The sequence below is a fragment of the Diadema setosum genome, chromosome 11 (assembly GCF_964275005.1).
Source record: "Diadema setosum chromosome 11, eeDiaSeto1, whole genome shotgun sequence".
NCBI lineage: Eukaryota > Metazoa > Echinodermata > Echinoidea > Diadematoida > Diadematidae > Diadema > Diadema setosum.
The window spans coordinates 25,870,400-25,887,169 of NC_092695.1; positions in this window are offsets into that span (position 1 = coordinate 25,870,400).

Consider the following 16,770-nt stretch of genomic DNA (forward strand, 5'->3'; position numbering starts at 1 on the left):
AAATTAGGGTCATAGATGTTTCATCCTGTATCTTGGTGAATACATGTCCTATCTTTCCCATATTTTGCACACGTAAAGACCATGTTACAGGGATCATTTCACAAAATAACCACTTTTTCCTCAGATGCCATCTTGTCTGTGCAGATCGGGGTCAAAGGTCATAATATTATGTACTTCTTTCTTTATCTTCGTTATGACGTGTTATCTCTATGGGAGGGAATTTTTCTAGATGTGAAAATTGACATGATTGTCTTTATCGAGCACTAGCTCACTTACCCTTCGGTGAATTTCTCCCAGATTTTAATATGTTGTAGCTGAGACTTTGCGGTATCGTACGTGTCCCCTTTGTTCTTCATATGGTGTCGGGATCACGTCCAAAAAATGTGGTTGAAATTAAAGGTTATCTTCGATGTATTTTCATCTTTCTTTGTCCAATTTTCTTTGCAATAACGCAAGAAAAATAGCCCCTATCAACCCCATATTTTGCACATGTTTAGTTAATGTTACGTACATTATTTCATAAGATAACAACTACTTGATCAGACACCATCTTGGGCATGTAAATTAGGGTCAAAGGTCATAAATGTTTCATCCTGTATCTTGGTGAATACATGTCTTATCTTTCCCATATTTTGCACACGCAAAGACAATGTTACAAGAATCATTTCACAAAATAACCACTTTTTGCTCAGATGCCATCTTGGGGGTGCAAAGTGGGGTCAAAGGTCAAATATACTCCATTCTGCATCTTTGATAGTGTATACGGAATTCGATACCCAAGATGGCAGGTCTAACTCCCTTTTCAAAATGAGAATCCAAACATCACACGACCAATGTCCGTAATCTCAGGTGAAAACTCGAATCATTGATTTAAAAAAAAAATCGGATCACCTAATTTTTTGCTCAGATGCAATCTTGTCTGTGCAAAGTGGGGTCAAAGGTCATATGTACTTCTTTTTCTATCTTCGCTATGATGTGTTATCTCTATGGGAGGGAATTTTTTAGATGTGAAAATTGACATGACTCTCTTTATCGAGCACTATCTTACTTATGCTTCGGTGAATTTCTCTCAGATTTTAATATATTGTAACTGAGACTTTGCACTATCAGGACTCGAATCATTGATTAAAAAAAAATCGGATCACCTTAATTTGTCAGTGACGACAAATTACAATCTCTAGTCTTCTTCTTCTTCTTCTTCTTTATTTCTGGACAAAATTTGTGCATCTATTAACTCAGAAAGTTCTCATAGTATCAATTTCAAAATTATACCATATATGTATCGTGTCCCAAAGTCGACAAATTTTATAAAATCATAGTGATCAGTCAACCGTGACGTCACTATGACGTCATTATATGAAAACACATTTGTATGCCTATCTCATTAATGGAAAAGAATTTTTCAATGAAATTTACGTCACATATATTTCACATCAAGCGCATTCTACTCATATTATCAAAATTCATATTTGTTATTAAAAAGCGCGCGTACGCGCGCGTTGAAATATTTTTTTTTGCACACGTTTCAGACCATTTGGAGCATTTTTTGAAAAATTGAAAAAATTGGACGGACGCGTACGCGCGCGCACATATACGCACGCACAGCTCATATGCAATAGAAATTTCCCAATTTTTCACACTTATCGGATGACTAAAATGTCAAGGAACATTTCTACCAAGTTTTAAGTCAATCCGACTCAATATGACGTCATACGGACCCGTCAAAGTTGAAATTCCGCGCGCGCGTCAATGGCGATATACAGTCCAACAATGCCAAAAAAACGCGAATTTTGAATCCGATTTTACTCGTCAGGATGGACGGTGACCCCCCATTTTCTTTACATATTCTGAAAGCTGATGAGTTGTACATGTCAATTCATGGGTTGGCGATGCTGGAAAAATGATTAAAAGATATCAAATTTCTAAATAAAATTAAAAAAGTAAATTTTCAAAATGACGTCATCAAATTTCAAGTTCACTCGAGCGTATCTCACTTATCCTTTGCCAATTTTCACCCAGATCTCAGGATGTTGTAGCTTATTAAATTCTCTTTCATAAATGTAATAATAACATTTTGATTGGATGACGGCATCACCTCGTGAAAATGGATTAAATGTAATCTTGTCAAATTTGACCAGTTTACGTGTTATCTCTATGGGAGTGCAGTTTTTCTGGAAATGAAAATTGACATGACTGTCTTTTTCGAGCACTAGCTCACCTATGCTTCGGTGAATTTCTCCCAGATTTTGATATGTTGTAGCTGAGACTTTGGGCTATCGAAAGTGTGCCCTTCGTTTTTCATACGATGTCGGGATCACGTCAAAAAAACGTGGTCGAAATTAAAGCTTATCTTCGATGTATTGAAATATTCCTTTCTTTCTGCAACTTTCTTTTCAATAACTCAAGAAAAACATGCCTTATCACCCCCATATTTTGCACATATTTAGTTCATGTCACGTACATTATTTCATAAAATAACAACTACTTGATCAGACGTCATCTTGGGTATGTAAATTAGGGTCAAAGGTCATAAATGTATCATCCTGTATCTTGGTGAATACATGTCCTATCTTTCCCATATTTTGCACACGTAAAGACCATGTTACAAGGATCATTTCACAAAATAACCACGTTTTGCTCAGATGCCATCTTGTCTGTGCAAAGTGGGGTCAAAGGTCAAATGTACTTCATTCTGTATCTTCGTTACTGTATACGGAATTCGGTACCAAAGATGGAGGGTCTGACTCCCTTTTCTAAACTAGAGATTGTAATTTGTCATCACTGACAAATTAAGGTGATCCGATTTTTTTTAATCAATGACTCGAGTCCTGATAGTGCAAAGTCTCAGCTACAACATATTAAAATCTGAGAAAAATTCACCGAAGGGTAAGTGAGCTAGTGCTCGATAAAGACAATCATTTCAATTTTCACATCTAGAAAAATTCCCTCCCATAGAGATAACACGTCATAACGAAGAAACAAAAAGAAGTACATATGACCTTATGACCCCACTTTGCACAGACAAGATGGCATCTGAGCAAAGAGTGGTTATTTTGTGAAATGATTCTTGTAACATGATCTTTGCGTGTGCAAAATATGGAAGAGATAGGACATATATTCACTTAGATACAGGATGAACCATTTATGACCTTTGACCCTAATTTACATACCCAAGATGGCGTCTGATTAAGTAGTTGTTATTTTATGAAATAATGTTCGTGACATGAACTAAACATGTGCAAAATATGGTGGTGATAGGGTATGTTTTTCTTGAGTTATTTCACATAAAGTTGCAAAAAGAAAGAAATATTTCAATACATCGAAGATAAACTTTAATGTCAACCAAGTTTTTTGACGTGATCCCGACATCGTATGAAAAAACGAAGGGCACACTTACGATAGCCCAAAGTCTCAGCTACAACATATCAAAATCTTGGAGAAATTCACCGAAGCATAAGTGAGCTAGTGCTCAATAAAGATAGTAATGTCAATTTTCATTTCCAGAAAAACTGCACTGCCATAGAGACAACACGTAAACTGGTCAAATTTGCCAAGATTACTTTCAATCCATTTTTACGAGGTGATGTCGTCATCTAATCAAAATACCGTTATTACATTAATGAAAGGGCATTTAATAAGCTTCTGTATCTGTACGGATTCTTTCTTCTTCTTTCTTTCTTTCTGGACAAAAGTTGTGTTTGGATTAGCTCAGAAAGTGCTCTTCCTATCAATGCCAAAATTATACCATATATGTATCGTGTCCCAAAGACGACAAATCAAGTAAAATCAATGTGATCAGTCGACCATGACGTCACTATGACGTCATTATATGAAAACATATTCTCAATCATATCTCATTAATGGAATGGAATTTTTCAATGAAATTTACGTCACATAAAATTCAAGTTATGCGCATTCTACTCATGTTCTCAAAATTCATATTTTCTCTTAAAACGTGCGCGTACGCGCGCGTTGAAATATTTGTATGCTCAAATCGAGCTCAAATTTTTTTTGCACACGTTTCAGACCATTTGGAACATTTTTTGAAAAATTGAAAAAAAATGGACGGACGCGTACGCGCGCGCACATATACGCACGCACAGCTCATATGCAATAGATATTTCCCGTTTTTTCACTCTTATCGAATGCCTGAAATGTCAAGGAATATTTCTACCAAGTTTCAAGTCAATCTGACTCAATATGACGTCATACGGGCCCGTCAAAGTTGAAATTCCGCGCGCGCGTCAATGGCGATATACAGTGCAACAATGCCAAAAAACTGCCAATTTTAACCCCGATTTTACTCGTCAGGATGGACGGTGACCCCCCATTTTCTTTACATATTCTAAAAGCTGATGAGTTGTACATGTTATTTCATGGGTTGGCGAAGCTGGAAAAATGATTAAAAGATATCAAATTTCTTAATAAAATAAAAAAAGTAAATTTTCAAAATGACGTCATCAAATTTCAAGTTTACTCAAGCGTATCTCACTTATTCTTTTGCTGATTTTCGTCCAAATTTCAATATGTTGTAGCTTATTAAATGTTCTTTCAGTCATATGCTAACAACATTTTGATTGGATGACGGCATCACCTCGTAAAAAGGGATTGAAAGTAACATTGTCAAATTTGACCAGTTTACGTGTTATCTCTATGGGAGTGCAGTTTTTCTGGAAATGAAAACTGACATGACTATCTTTATCGAGCACTAGCTCACTTATGCTTCGGTGAATTTCTCCCATATTTTAGTATGTTGTAGCTGAGACTTTGGGCTATCGTTGATACCCCTTCGTTTTTTCATACGGAGTCGGCATCACGTCCAAAAACTTGGTTGAAATTAAAGCTTATCTTCGATGTATTGAAATATTTCTTTCTTTCTGCAACTTTCTTTGCAATAACTCAAGAAAAAGATACCCTATCACCACCATATTTTGCACATGTTTAGTTCATGTCACGTACATTATTTCATGAAATAACAACTACTTCATCAGACGCCATCATGGGTATGTAAATTAGGGTCAAAGGTCATAAATGTTTCATCCTGTATCTTGGTAAATACATCTATCTTCCCCATATTTTGCACACGTAAAGACTGTGTTACAAGGGTCATTTCACAAAATAACCACTTTTTGCTCAGATGTCATCTTCTCTGTGCAAAGTGGGGTCAAAGGTCATATGTATTTCTTTCTTTATCTCCGTTGTGACGTGCTATGTCTATGGGAGGGGATTTCTCTAGATGTGAAAATTGACATGAATGTCTTTATCGAGCACTAACTCACTTACCCTTCGGTGAATTCCTCCCAGATTTTAATATGTTGTAGCTGAAACTTTGCGCTATCGTACGCGAGCCCTTTGTCTTCAAATGGTGTCGGGATCACGTCCAAAAACGTGGTTGAAATTCAAGCTTATCTTCGATGTATTTTCATATTTCTTTCTTTTTCCAACTTTCTTCGCAATAACTCAAGAAAAACAGCCCCTATGACCCCCATATTTTGCACATATTTAGTTCATGTTACGTACATACGTACTTTTTTCTGTATTTTCGTTATGACGCGTTATCTCTATGGGAGGGAATTTTTTTTTAATGTGAAAATTGACATGGTTGTCTTTATCGAGCACTAGCTCACTTACCCTTCGGTGAATTTCTCCCAGATTGTAATATGTTGTAGCTAAGACTTTGCGCTATCGCCAGTGTGCCTTCGTTTTTTCATACAATGTCGGGATCACGTTAAAAAACTTGGTTGAAATTAAAGCTTATCTTTTATGTATTGAGATATTGCTTTCATTCTGCAACTTTCTTTGCAATAACTTAAGAACAGTGGCGTATCTGGGGAAAACGGCGCCCGGGGCAAGCACGAAAATTGCGCCCCTAATTTCTGAAAAAGTGTTCAACCCCATCCCCATCCCGGTAGGGACTAGGGTAAGTCCACATGATGCTTTTTCAAGCACTTAAAAGGGATCTTTTGAGGGTGATTTAAATGTAATGAATTTTGATAGATTTTGGCGAGCGAGCGCAGCGAGCGAGCCGAAAAAATTTTGTATTTCAGCTTACAAATATGGAATTCTTGTAATTTTTTGCTTACCAAATCTTACAATTCTAATCAAGATATAGTGACGGCCTTATAGATAACGATTTATACCCAAAAACTGATGACTTTAAAAAATACTCTTAAATTAGTGCGCGCGAGTGAGCTGAAATTTGTATATGTCCTCGTCATCATCACGTGTTGTTCTTATCTTTTTTTTATAAATTTTGGCGAGCGAGCACAGCGAGCGAGCGGAAAATGTTTGTATTTCAGCTTACAAAACATGGAATTCTTGTAATTTTTTTGCTTATTAAATCTCACAATTATAGTGACGACCTTATAGATAACGTTTTATACCAACAGACTGAGGACTTGAAAAAATACTCTAAATTAGTACGAGCGAGTGAGCCGAAATTTGTATGTTTCTGCGTCATCATTACGTTTTGTTATTATCTTGTTTGATTTGGGGCTTTTTTGCGCCCCCCCCCCCCCCCCCCGTTGGCGCCTTCTTTTGATCCAATTGGCGATCGCTTCAGAACGAAAGAAATTGCAGCCGCTGCTCCGTGAAACATTTTGCCTGCTAGATATAAAATGACATGTGTGAACACAATAGACACTGTCATTTTGTCATCATCACGTTTTGATCTTACCTTCTTTTTTATATAAATTCTGGCGAGCGAGCGCAGCGAGCGAGCCGAAAATTTTTGTATTTCAGCTCACAGATCATGGAATTTTTGTGTGAACACAATAAACATTGTCATTTTGTCCGCGTCATCATCATGTTTGTTTTTATCCTGTTTGATTTGGTTTTCTGCCCCCCCCCCACACACACACACACCATTCTCCCTCCCCCCTTCCGGGCGAGGTTTTTTTTTTTCATTTCTTTTTCTTCTTCTTCTTCTTCTTCTTCTTCTTCTTTTTCTTCTTCTTCGTGTTTTTTTTTTTCCTTTTTTTCTTCTTCTTCTTCGTTTTTTTTTTCTTTTTTTTTGCGCCCCCAAGGAGTGGCGCCCGGGGCACGTGCCCCCCTTGCCCCCCCGTAGATACGCCACTGCTTAAGAAACACAGCCCCTATCACCCCCATATTTTGCACATGTTAAGTTCATGTCACGTACATTATTTCATAAAATAACAACTACTTGATCGGACACCATCTTGGGTATGTAATTTAGGGTCAAAGGTCAAAAATGTTTCATCTTGTATCTTGATGAATACCTGTCCTATCTTTCCCATATTTTGCACACGTATAGACGATGTCGCGAGAATCATTTCACAAAATAACCACTTTTTCCTCAGATGCCATTTTTGGAGTGTAAAGGTGCGTTAAAGGCCACATGTATTTGTTGCTGTATCATCGTTATCTAGTGTATACAGAATTTAGTACCAAGGATGGCAGATATGACTCCCTTTTCTAAATGAGAATCCAAACATCACACGGCCAATGTCTCTAAACACAGATGAAACCTGTATGGTCATGCCTATTTCGATCAGGACTCGAATCATTGATAAAAAAAAAAAAAATCGGATCACCTTAATTTGTCAATAATGACAAATTACAATCTCTAGTCTTCTTCTTTATTTCTGGACAAAATTTGTGCATCTATTAACTCAGAAAGTTCTCATAGTATCAATTTCAAAATTATACCATATATGTATCGTGTCCCAAAGTCGACAAATTTTATAAAATCATAGTGATCAGTCAACCGTGACGTCACTATGACGTCATTATATGAAAACACATTTTCATTCATATCTCATTAATGGAATGGAATTTTTCAATGAAATTTACATCACATATATTTCAAGTCAAGTGCATTCTACTCATATTATCAAAATTCATATTTATTATAAAGAAGCGCGCGTACGCGCGCGTTGAAATATTTGTATGCTCCAATCGAGCTCAAATTTATTTTGCACACGTTTCAGACCATTTGCAGCATTTTTTGAAAAATTGAAAAAATTGGACGGGCGCGTACGCGCGCGCAGATATACGCACGCACAGCTCATATGCAATAGAAATTTCCCATTTTTTCACACTTATCGGATGACTAAAATGTCAAGGAATATTTCTACCAAGTTTCAAGTCAATCCGACTCAATATGACGTCATACGGGCCCGTCAAAGTTGAAATTCCGCGCGCGCGTCAATGGCGATATACAGTGCAACTATGCCAAAAAACCGCCAATTTTAAATCCGATTTTACTCGTCAGGATGGACAGTGACCCCCCATTTTCTTTACATATTCTGAAAGCTGATGAGTTGTACATGTCATTTCATGGGTTGGCGATGCTGAAAAAATGATTAAAAGATATCAAATTTCTTAATAAAATAATAAAAGTAAATTTTCAAAATGACGTCATCAAAATTCAAGTTCACTCGAGCGTATTTCACTTATCCTTTGCCAATTTTCACACAAATTTCAGTATGTTGTAGCTTATTAAATGTTCTTTCATTGATATAATAACAACATTTTGATTGGATGACGGCATCACCTCGTAAAAATGGATTGAAAGTAACATTGTCAAATTTGACCAGTTTACGTGTTATCTCTATGGGAGTGCAGTTTTTCTGGAAATGAAAATTGACATGACTATCTTTCTCGAGCACTAGCTCACTTATGCGTCGGTGAATTTCTCCCAAATTTTAGTATGTTGTAGCTGAGACTTTGGGCTATCGTTAATTTGCCCTTCGTTTTTTCATACGGAGTCGGCATCACGTCCAAAAATTTGGTTGAAATTAAAGCTTATCTTCGATGTATTGAAATATTTCTTCCGTTCTGCAACTTTCTTTGCAATAACTCAAGAAAAACAGCCCCTATCACCACCATATTTTGCACATATTTAGTTCATGTCACGTACATTATTTCATAAAATAACAACTATTTGATCAGACACCATCTTGGGTATGTAAATTAGGGTCAAAGGTCATAAATGTTTCATCCTGTATCTTGGTAAATACATGTCCTATCTTTCCCATATTTTGCACACGTAAAGATCATGTTACAAGAATCATTTCACAAAATAATCACTTTTTGCTCAGATGCCATCTTGTCTGTGCAAAGTGGGGTCAAAGGTCATATGTACTTTTTTCTGTACCTTCTTTATGACGTGTTATCTCTATGGGAGGGAATTTTTCTAGACGTGAAAGTTGACATGATTGTCTTTATCGAGCACTAGCTCACTTACCCTTCGGTGAATTTCTCCCAGATTTTAATATGTTGTAGCTGAGACTTTGCGCTATCAGAAATGTGCCTTTTGTTTTTTCATACGATGTCAGGATCATGCTAAAAAAAACTTGGTTAAAATTAAAGCTTATCTTCGATGTGTTGAGATATTTCTTTCATTCTGCAACTTTCTTTGTAATAACTCAAGAAAAACAGCCTCTATCACCCCCATATTATTTTGCACATGTTTAGTTCATGTCACGTACATTATTTCATAAAATGACAACTGCTTGATCGGACACCATCTTGGGTATGTAAATTAGGGTCAAAGGTCATAAATGTTTCATCCTGTATCTTGGTGAATACTTGTCCTATCTTTCCCATATTTTGCACACGCAAAGACCATTTTACAAGAATCATTTCACAAAATAACTACTTTTTGCTCAGATGCCATCTTTGGTGTGCAAAATGGGGTCAAAGGTCAAATATACTTCATTCTGTATCTTCGTTAGTGCATACGGAATTCGGTACCAAAGATGGCAGGTCTGACTCCCTTTTCTAAATGAGACTCCAAACATCACATGGCCAATGACCCCTCAACACAGATGAAACCTGTATGGTCATGCCTATTGGGATCAGGACTCAAATCATTGATTTCCCAATAGATCGGATCACCTAATTTGTCAGTGTTGACAAATTCCGAGTCTTAGGGGGTGTTGCAAGAAAGTTGCAATTAATTGCAACTCCCCAAAATCTATTGCAAATCCTGAAATCCATTGCAAATTTGCAATCAATTGCAAGTTGCAATCAATTCTGTTGCAAGAAAGATGCAATTGATTGCAAATCGATTGCATCTCTGCAATCAATTGCTAATCAATTGCAACTTTGCAATAGATTCAGGGGTAGTTGCAAATTTTGCAATCGATTTGCAATAGATTACAAATGTCATAATTGCGCCTGCTTATAATAGATGCTGGGGGACAAATCTCCAAACTTGATCATTTCTTTTAAGAAAAAAGAAGAAAATATTCCGTGTAAATGACATTTTTATGCAATGTATGACTGTGTAAGATACTTTTTTTTTTAACATACACAAAGTGTATAAGGGGTTACTCAGTATACTAGTATATGAATCAGCATGTGGTCGGTCGGGCAGTCCGTTGCAAATCTTGCGTCACGAACTCCATCTACAGTTTTGAAGCAATTTTGATGAAACTTGGGTTACATGATGACATCGAAGTGAAAATGTGCAAGACGTTTTTTTGTCTTTATCGGAGAAAGCGTTGCTATGGTAACCACAATTTCCCAAAAAAACTTGTGGAGTAAACTACTGCCACAGTATTTGAGTAATTCATTTCAAATTTTATGTGTATAATGATCTTTAGGTGTAGTTATGTAAGAAACACTTTGTGTTTGTACCCGACAAGGCGTTGCCAGGGTAACGGCATATTTTCTTGAAAATCTTGTGGAGTGAACTCCTTCCACAATTTTGAGGCACTTGAACTCAAATTTGGGGTACATAATGACATTGAGGTGTAGATGTGCAAGACACGTTTTTTGTGTTTGTCGGAGAAAGCGTTGCCATGGTAACCACAAATTTCCCAAAACGTTCTGGAGTGAACTACTTTCACAGTATTTAAGCAATTTGTTTCAAATTTGGTATGTACAATGATCTATAAGTGTAGTTATGCAGGACACACTTTGTGTTTGTACCTGACTGGGCGTTGCGTTGAGAAAGCGTTGTCATGGTAACCACAAATTTCCAAAAACGTTGTGGAGTGAACTACTTTCACAGTATTTAAGCAATTTGTTTCAAATTTGGTATGTATAATGATCTATAAGTGTAGTTATGCAGGACACACTTTGTGTTTGTACCTGACTGGGCGTTGCCATGGTAACGGCAATTTTTTCTTTGAAAATCATGTGGGGTGAAACTATTTCGAGTTTTAAGGCAATGGAACTCAAATTTGGTGTACATGATGTCATTGAGGTGTAGACGTGTAAGACATGTCTTTTGTGTTTGTCAGAGAAAGCGTTGCCATGGTAACCGCAATTTTCCAAAAACCTTGTGAACTACTTTCATAGTATTTAAGCAATTCGTTTCAAATTTGGTATGTATAATGATCTATAGGGGCAATTATGCAAGACACACCTAATTGTGTTTGTACCCGACAAGGCGTTGCCATGGTAACGGCATATTTTCTTGAAAATCTTAAGATTTGAACTTCTTTCAATATTTTGAAGCAACTGAACTCAAATTTGGTGTACATAATGACACTGAGGTGTAGATATGCAACACATGTTTTTGTGTGTCTGTCGGGGAAAGCGTTGCCATGGTAACTACCCAAAACATTGCTGAAAGAACTATTAGTTTATTTATTTCAAATTCAGTATGTAGGGTGTGAAATGATCCAAAGGTGTAGTAATATGCAAGACACTCTTTGTGTTTGTATGTGACGTGTTGCCATGGTTACTGCATATTTTCTTCAAATCTTTTTCAGTGAACTACTTCCACAATTGTGAAGTACCTGTAGTCAAATTCACCAGGTACTCACGAGGTACTACACATATGTATACACACACACAGACAGACACACACACAAACACACATAGCAAGGTCAGTGCAAATTTGTGATGGACACATTTAACAAGAGTATAGTTGAAATTCTGTTGTCATGGAAACAGTGCATTTTGACATTAAACTCAAGTTTAAAAATGCAGATTTAAATTCACTTGCAGTTTTCAGGAAATTCAGAAGAAATTTTGGCGCATGTCAGGATGGTACTTTAAAGGTGCACTTCAAGTATTTATTAAAGCAGCTGTAAGCACTAGAATGACATTTTTTTAATGACGTAAAGTATGAATATGATGCATTACATGATATACACCATACCACACTAAAATTAACCTACTGTATATGCTCAATATTCTGCAAGGTATATATCTTCATGAATTTCCCAAGACAGCTGCTACATGTATCCATGAATTTGAAGACACACAAAAATATCAACTCTGACACTGACATTAGGGTCCACCTGCAAACATATATTTCTACATTCAGTACTTTGTACCCCACAATCATGAATTGAACTACTTGCACAATTTGTCTCAGTCTTGATAAATACTTGTTAAATATATGGCGCGTACAGTATCGCAAATTAAGCTTGCTCCTCATCCAACCCCCCCCCCCCCATTTGCCCCATATCAGATGATGCTGGGCAATTGATGACAAGACATGATGGAGACAAAAGACACACTGTCTCTCTGAACAAGACAGCATGCACTTTCACAGATATGTAGGACCCCTACATTGTACCTCTTTTCTTGTTGCTCTCATATTGAAAGATATGTTCATATAATGACTGATAGTACAGAGAAATGTGCAAAAGAAAAGCATACTACAAGTATGAAAAGGCAGTTAATGAGAATGCACACATTGCTGAATACAGAAGAGCCAATTACACGTGTACTTAGTATACACTCCTCATTATGAAACACTAGTTACACCTACAAAATGAGAAGGGTTGAGTAAATCAAAGTGTTACATATTATTATGATATATGTAACATTAAACTACTGGAATAATTACTAGGTTCAATAATTCATTACTGCTGATTGTTTGTTTCTGGTATGTTGCTCCATACATAGCTCCCTATTCACTGTGTGATTGACTCCATTAAAACAGTGAACAAAGAGTAATGTTTTCAATAATCCCTTGCTTGTGATTTTTCTATTTGTTTTTATGTTTTTTTAAATCAATAATCAGATTCATTTATATTTAAAACTGATAAATTGAATGAACATTCTCTGTAACATGCTTAATTGCAAACTGGTTGACAGTCTGCTGGAAACCCTTCAGTCAACTACCTGTAGCTATCCTCATAAGCAGGATTACTTCACATGCTCTCTTCCAAGGACATGTAGGCCTATCGCTAAATGTGTCAAAGCCTCCACATTGAAATCTGTATTCTATACCTTATGTCTTCTCTGCAGTTCAGCACGACTGAACACATACATAAAGTAGTGTATGACATGAACATCTTCATGATAACATCATGCACTCACATCTGAATTACACCAAGTATCTCTTCCCATTGGATAAACCCTATCTATCCCAGATCATACCATCAACTGAGCTCAAAATTAACCCACATCTATGGCTGAATACTCATGTGTGTGTTCCCCACTGTCATGCACTCATGCATATCTTTTAAGCATGCATGGTCATAGAGGTACTAATACAGTACTGAGTATCAAGACAACCACGCATAAAGTTAGCTTATCTACATGTAACTTATCTGCATTTGTATACTTGTGCTGTGATCTACTCATACAAACATGTCTTTATTAAGTTTAAGGTAACCAAATGTTACAGCGAAAAATACTTCTGACATGCAGAACTGTTAATTTTTTGCCCAAAAATGTATGCAAATGCCCTAGAAATGTGTTCAATTATGCTACAATATCACGATGTCAATTGGGAAACAACATATTAACCAAAAAAGATCCACCATTGTGTTCACTGTATACTGTACATGTAACTTTGTACAACTGATTAGTAATGTAATCTGCAAATTGGCCCACAGCAGTATCTACTGATCTCTTGTGCTAGTGTGAAACAGATACAGCTTGTTGGAAAATATGGTTTACTACATATCTCGTAACTACCTTCTAGCCTTCTAGTGGGAACTATCCCAGGACCCATGAATGCAATACAAATAAGTGGTTCAATTGCTGAGAAATCAAATTCAGTGCCATCTTGCCACAGCACAGGTTCATCTGCCCCCAGGTGGTGCTACACAACTGTAAACAAGGTCAAGATCATCATAATTTCAACCAGTACTTATTAAAGAACTTTTTTTTTTACCACCAAGAAACATGAAATGTCTCACAATATACCTTGGCAGTTTTGAGTTCGATGATGTCCTTTAATACAACTGTTTGTTATTTTGAATGTTCCTTATTCTAAAGGTTTGATAGCCTGAAATGGAATATGGCTGAGACTTACAAGCCTTCAGAGTAACAAACCATATTTTGTGGTTTGAATAACAAAACAAGGACCAGTGAACTGTTACCTTGGAGATTATGAATACAGTAGTAGCTGTATTTACGGTGTATAATGGACCAGGGTAAGGCAAAAAATATATAGTAAAACATGTCCATAGACATGATGTTCATGGCCAGATTACTCTTGTATATTTAAGTTATAATTGTCCTACAGCTCTCTAGAAACTCAAACTGTGGTGCTTTACAGTGTACATACATATACCAGGGAGGTGAGTCACCTCCCTGCATTATATACATACTCACATCATGGACTGAACATTTCTTCCCATGAAAAAGAACAAAACAGGGCTCTGCAATATGTTTTCTGCCAATCTCTACGTGGAGGGTTTTGGATGTTACACGTAACTTCTTGAACACTGGTTCAGTAAAAGGTTGATTATCCCATTATCAGTGCTAATATTGCAGAATAAATGACTCACACAGAATAAGTGACAGGGGCAAAATATCCAAAGGACTCTTCAATATCTTTGAAAAGCACAACATGCTATTATTGTAGCTAGCACACTTGGATGGATGTGATGCAGCCGCGATTATTACTACCCATGCACTTGTTGCAGCTCTGAAACACTGCTTGCTTCGTGTGTCCCTTGTTTTCTAAGAGTGATGACCTCAGCCTGATGAAATGTGTTTAAAAAATCACTGCCTTGTTTTGTTCACACTTTTCCTCATTGTTGACAGCGAGCTGCTCATCCTTTGCAGTGTATACCGTCTCTTGACATCAAGTTTGGCCTGTCTGCCCTCAACTGCCATTCCCCTTGATTCACAGAAGTTATACCTAGTTATGATACAAGAAATATTGAAGAAATAAGAAATGGGAAATAAAAATGGAAACATTGCACTCACAAAGTCATTTTGTGGACATCCAAAAGGCGTTTTGTGTAAAGGTATGATGGTGCCAACATTTTAATTTGAAAATGAGGGAAATTTCAAACAATCAGTAATATACTGAAGAATTTGTATTACATGCAACTTCATGCGCCAAAATAATATACAGTGGACTACCATTATAACGAAGTCCTCGGGACCGGCAGTTTTCTTTCGTTATAACGAAATTTCGTTATAACCGAATGAATAAACAATAAAAATACATAGAGTTGATAATGTTGCGGCCCTAAATTTTATTTCGTTGTAACCGGAATTTCGTTATAACCGTGTTCGTTATAACGGGAGTGCACTGTATACAATGTACCTGAATCATGAAGGCCTGAATACTACTGTCAGGATATGTAGAGCATTTTCAGTTTTCAGGGGGCTTGATAAAGAGATTTGAATGTCTAAACTCTTTATTAAACATAATATAAGCCATTGCTGTACAAAACATTCCTTTCATTATGGGTAACTTTGTGTTATGTAAATTTCAATGCATCATTATTGCTTATAATTTTGTATGAACTGCTGCGAAGTCTTCTTTACTCATTACTATGCCATGCTGTACATTTTCTTGTTCAATAGGATGAAGTCATTGCACAAGTATCCTCAAATGAGACATCACATCAGAATTTATCCTAAAACAATAATTGACAGATTCCAACAAATCAATATATTCACATTTCAAGCTGAGAGGTTCTACACATTTCATTCTCTCTCTTAACTGGAAATTATCGTACAATGTACAATGTTCACTTACTGTCTGTGTGCACTGGCTGCAATTCTCAAGCTGGTGTGAGTCTCGGTCTTGAAGAAACATGGTTTTTCTCCTCTTTTTCTTCCTTTCCCTGCTGATAGAACAGATAAAATTGTCTCATCTTGCAGAAGTACAAAAGAGCAATGAGAATTTGCAAAGTTACAACCAAACAGTGTAGGAACAAAATGGACATTGATGTTTAGAAGCAGGCACTTTTTTCTTGATATTACAATAATGTTGGAACACTCTTTGAACTGCTTTCATATCCTCCCCTCTGTAACAAATTAACCCTCTATACAGTCATTCACCTTGCATATTAAAGTCAAATACAGTCTTTTCACATCCTCTTCTCTTTATATTCTATTAATTTTAATCTTCATAAGCCAGAATTTCTTGAAGCAGAATCTATTTCTTTAGTCCAAATCAAATCGACTTAGGCACGGTTGACTGTTGACTGCCCATCATTCCATCACCCCCAATCATATTCATATGATGCAGACATGTACAATATTTTTAGTGCTGTACCGTATATATTATACAATGTACATTGCAAATCACATATCCATATATAGGCTCTCATGTGTCCTGCCTATTGCAAGCACTCTCAACTATGTTTCCTCATCTCCCAAATCCGGAGGTCACTGTGACACGGTGCTTGGGTAGGCCTATGGGGTTACATACAACTACGCTATAGGGTGGCACACACCTTTTAAGTAGTAGAGTACGGTACTATGCAAATTCTGTTATCTAATTGGTAAGTGTCCATAAATACCATTTGTTTAAATGCATTCTAACAAGGCCTATTTGTTCTTTCCACAAACAAAAAGAGCACAAAGAATTGTTGTACTCATAGTTATGACTCCATCAAGTAAATCACTTGAATTCCAGGCCTG